Genomic DNA, 5,656 nt, shown 5'->3' with positions numbered 1-5,656 from the left:
ATAAATGCCTCACACAGGAAGCCAAACCTACACACACTGATTTGCAGTCATTCGGCGTGTCAGCTCTTGCACTTTGCAGCATGGAGAGTACACCAATCCTCAAACTGGTAGATCTATGAAAGGGGGCAGGTACCAGGAAATACCAGTCAGAGTTGGACTGAAAGGGAGCGGTTTGAACCTTGGCAGCGTTTATTGCTAATATTTTCACTTTTACAGTCAGTTTGAACTTTGGCAGCGTGTTCTGCCCTCATTTAAACCTCTAAGATTGAGCTTTGGTGACATGGGAAAGATGGTGGAAAACAACTTCTTCTACGGAATCATAGTTCATCTCCCTCGGCGTTCAGTTGATTCAGAATTCAGAAACTGTTGGGTTGTGTCGGATGGCATTGAGGTCGGGGCTCTGTGCAGACCAGTCAGGTTCTTCCACTCCAAACTGGGGAAAAAAGGCGTTTTAGTTGGGTCACTACTGGGAAATTAGTGCATGGGGCCAACATGGAAACTGTGGACAAACCCACTTACAACCCTTATTTCAGGCCATTAAGTCCCCATGTAGTTCCCACATAGAACTTAAACCTGGGGCCAAGATGGGTTTTGGTTTATGTTGCCAAGATTGGGCCCATATAACAGCCAGTGTAATCCTGCATGAAAACCACAAGGGCAATTGGCACGGGGCCATTATGGAACCCGCGGACAATCCCATATACGGCCCATTTTTCAGCCCCTTTACTACCCACATACAAATGTTGGCTGGGTTGTTTAAATATCATTGTGTATTGTAGCTTTAAGATTTCCATTCGTTGGAACGAAGGAGCCTAAACCATAAAAACAACCCCAGGACCAAAACTTGTTGGTGTTGTCCACATACTTTCAGCCGTGTTGTGTACTCATAGTGAAGATTTAGTTTTTGTGTTGCATGTCAGGAGGAAACCTTGAATCTCTCATTTTTTTTTTTTTTCGTGCTTTCAGATAAGCTGAAGAAGGAAAAAACGATGAGATGATTTTCATCTAACTGTATCTCATGTGAAATGTAAAGTCTGAATCTTCAGCACAAACAGATAAATGTAGAAATATTTACACCTGAACTGTGGCGCCCGATCCAGATACTCAAATAAATACCTCAAAACGGTGTAGTTACTTTCCGCTTCTGTAATTCACATAAGAAAAGCCTTAAAGGGCGTGTCCATTAATTTGTGTTTTTTTTATAGAAGTTTTTATATCATTCTGTAGCTTCCCAGTGGTGTTCCTCATGTATTCAAATCCAGAAAGTCATTCAATAACACAGACAAACTAACCGATCAATGCAGCGGTAGACCAGCAACTCTCGTGATCTGAGAGATAAAATGACTGTTTTTGTCAATGGAGTCTGGTGGCTTTGAAGAGGGCGTAGATAACAGCTTCGGTTCCCTGTCAGAAAGGGCTGCCTGACGGCGAGGTAGAGCGGTGAAAATATTCTAAATATAGCGTACACTTAAACTGGTATTGTTTTTTTTTAGGTGTCTAAAATCCGCTTTACCTCGCCGTCAGACAGCCCTTTCTGACAGGGACCTGAAGATGTTATCTACGTCCTCTTCAAAGCCACCAGACAAGTATACATACAACACCTTTTAGCACAGCTAACGTTGACTCAGCTAGTGCCAGTGCTCAGCTATTCATAACCTTATTGATTCGCTTAGTTTGGTAACGCACATCGAGTCGACCTTTAAATATTATCTTTGTTATAACAGCTCTTCTGCTTCTGCTGTAAATAGTATACAAACTAACTCATACACCGTAGATATAATTTATGAGACAACATTAACAAAGACACTGCAGGTTAACATGATGCCACTGCATCAGTTTTTTTATTTTCACAGTTGAACGCATCGTTTCTCGATTCAAATCAGGGTTTTTATTTTCTCCGAATGCCCGCACCCTGATCCCAACAAACATCCATGTTTCATATCAACACACATCACATTACAGATCATTGTTAGCATTAAAACATGTCCTCAAAAGTTCTCACGTCTCCTTGCACTTCAACGCAGGACTAGTTTTCCTAAAAGCATCTCGCAGTAAGAAACGGACGTCAAACAGCTGAGCTTTAATTTAGATTTTAAAATACTCATCTTTGCTTAACTTTCTAAGAACAACTTTGAGAAAGTTTTTAAGCAGAAAATGTCAAGTCTTTTTTTTCTAGCCATCGTGTTCAAGGTTCAGTCCAGTCATTCAAGAAGTTGGATTGTCTTATTGGACTGAACATAAATCAAGCTCAGACTCAGAGATTCGTTTTAGGAAAACCAGCCCAGTTTGTTTCAAAAATCCTAATTTCTCTACTGCACTTTACTTTAAAAAATCACTTCCTGTCTAAAATGAGGCATGATGTGAAATGATCATACATAGACATTCTGCATTTGATATAAACACACACACAAAAGGCCTAAAAACTACAGCCACCCTGGGTCAAACCACTCTGAAACCCGCTTGATTACTCTGAGTCTTTGCTTAAAGTGGAACCAGACAGATCGTCTCTGAAATGATCACTAAACTCCACCCGCCTGCGAATTAAAGCTGCATTCAAGACCCAATGAAGTCGTAGTTTCAAGTATTTTTGATGGACTTGTTCAGTAGACTTTTGTTCGTTCATGAACACACATTCAATTTTATAATATAGTGAGTTTATATAAATGACAGCAATGTTTCCTCTTACAAGGGTTCGTATGATATCTCACAAAAAAGTTATTTTTCCCTTTTTGTTCGTTTTCCTACGAATGTCCAGAAACACATGTCAATTTCTGTTTCAGTTACATTTTCAAAATAAACTTCCATCTTCACAGGAAACAACTTTCTTAGGTTTACGAACCAAAGGGCAACAAAACTACTTAGTTAGGTTTAGGAAAAGATCGACTTGATTAGGACAGAAAATTGCACAATGTTTACAGTGATCACAATTATGCAATAATATTTCTAAACTTTCAATTGACTCAGTGGATTTCAGTTCGTTTAAGTATGATACAAAATTCAGTTGTTAAAGTTCAGTTGCATTCAGTGACATTCAGTAGTTGGACTGCTGGGTTCAATTGATTTTCTGACTCTACTGTTTGTAAAATGCATTTTGGCAGCCAATTTTTGTAATTTTTGGGATATTAGAATACCTCTGCATGCAAGTAAAGGAACAAACCTGTTTCTTGCAATCACAAAAATGTTATGTTATGACTTTTAGTGATGGATTCAACCAAGTTTTTGCAAGAAATAAACCGAAACAAATGTCCAAACAGTTCAGAAACTTTTTGGAACCCAATGAGTTAAAACATACAAAACCAACAATATGATTCTTTAACATTACTGCCTTTCTTCTCAGACACGTTTGTACTGCTTGTAGTAAACTACATTAGCGTCAGACGACAGAGAAAGTAACACAAAAGTCTTAGAAACCCAGTTGACCCAGGAGTGGCTGCACCGCTAACAACATCAACAGAAGGCTCCTTTTGGTTTGGTATAAAGCAAAGAGAAAATAATTAAGACTACTGGGTTCATAGCAGGCAAAGCAGGTCGAAGGCCGAGCCACTGATTAAAGGAGTTTGACTTTTGTTGCTAACGGTAATTCAGTTGTGAGGAACTGAATCATTAGTGTGATGATAATTAGTGCTGGTTTTTATCATTGATACTGTAGGCGTTTAACACTGTCGTAAATATTTACACGACGCAAATACGTGACAATATCAACAAAATTTGATAAATTCAGCCTTTTAAAAAGTATTTGTTTTAATTTTTAACACTAACAAGTGCTGCCTCAAGATGTTGACACTGATCTTCGTAACCAAAAATGTGAAATAATTATAACATTTTTAACGTGAGTTCTGCAACAACTGAGGCTTTTGGGGACTTTTTTAAAAATCTATAAGAAACCCATTTAATGCCTCTGCTTTATAAAACATAATTTGTTTTCATTAAGAACAAAAAGTCAAATTTGTTGTGATAACGTTCCTGTCTGAGTATTACAAATCACTGTGCAGTGTTTTGGTGTCTTTAAAATAGGGCTGTCAATTAAAATATTGAATCGAGTGATTGTCCATAGTTAATCGCACATTTTTTTATCTGTTCAAAATGTACCTTAAAGGGAGATTTGTCAAGTTTTAATACTCTTATCAACATGGGAGTGGGCAAATATATGCATGCAGGGTAGTCCGACAAAACTTGGTTAGGGTTAGGAAAAGCTCAGGTTTGAGTTAAAATACGTACGTTTAAGTACGAAGTTAAAATAAGTCAACATTTACTTTTGCCTCACACGGGGCACCAATAATGGTCTCCTGGGTGGAAGTCCTGTGTTTATTCAACAGCACATTCTCGCCAAACTCTTAATCAGCGGCTCTGGCCAAAAGGTCAAGGCCGTGGAAAGGTCGTGCTAAGGTCAAAGGTCATGGTAAGGTCATAACACTGCATCAGGGTCAACGCATTTATCCAGATAACTTTCAAGTTTTTTTTAAAAAGTGACCACCCCCCCTTTCCTTTGATGCAGATACACTAAACACACATACTGAACTTCATACTTCCCACATGATTTTAAGTTAAAACATTACACTGTGGAAATACTCTCACACACTTATTTACACACACACACACACCCTCAGTGATTCTTTTAACCAGTAACATCAACAGACAACATGACGGATGTGCGGATGGAGCGACATGATTGATAGATGACCCACTAACGTCACATCTCACAGACACGTGACCATATAAGGAAAGAGATCCACCCCTGCCCAGTTCTTTGTTGCTAGGCAACATTTGCTACCAGATCTGTAAGGGAACTTTAAAGGTAAAGAACTCTTTCATTACAGTTCGTCAACATCCCTCAGAAACCTTGTTTTTCTTCTTTTTTTTTTTATATTGGAATAAGGAGCTAAAATACATTTTCTATGGTAAGGAGGAGGAAGTATAGAGTGCTACCAAGAAATGAGTTAGCATTTTAGCACTTCCTGTTCGCTTGTCTGGAAGCCGATGGGTATTTAGTTAGAAATAAGATCTGTGGTTAACACAAGTTGAAGAGATTTTAACGTTTTGTTCTATGACATAAAATACAACAATAAATACCCGACTCGTGAATTTTGAGGCGTTTATTTGTCTAAACGCCATCACGCCGACTCGTCCGCTCATACGACTGTTGTGTAGTTTGTATATAACGTTAACTTTTTACTTCTGCCGATTGCATTCACATTTGTGAAGATTATCTTGCTGAACAAAACGTGTAAGTATCATAAATTAGCTTATTTTCTGCAATAATCCAAAACCAATGGAACAATCCCATTGACTTTTTGTGGAGGGAACCAGGGCGATGCTAACTTCCTGATTATCCTAAAAAAATACATCATCCCTGGAGCACTCTATTCAGATCCTTTACTGAAGTAAAAGTACTAATACCACGTTGTAAAAATACTCCATTACAAGTAAAAGCATTGAAAATGTTTCTTTAGCAAAAGTATAATCAGGAAAATGTACTTAAAGTATTAAAAGTAAAAGTACTTACGCGCATTAATGTTTAAAGCGTTAAGAATTTCGGGCTGCAATTAATTGCAACTGATTATTACGTCCGCCAAGGAGTTTATGTTTTTGGTTTGTTTGTCAGCAATATTATGGAAAAACTACTGACTGGCCACATTTTGGATCCTAATCAAAGCTG

This window comes from Sebastes fasciatus, chromosome 22 (assembly GCF_043250625.1).
Source record: "Sebastes fasciatus isolate fSebFas1 chromosome 22, fSebFas1.pri, whole genome shotgun sequence".
Lineage (NCBI taxonomy): Eukaryota > Metazoa > Chordata > Actinopteri > Perciformes > Sebastidae > Sebastes > Sebastes fasciatus.
Note: the sequence above shows the minus strand (reverse complement) of the source record.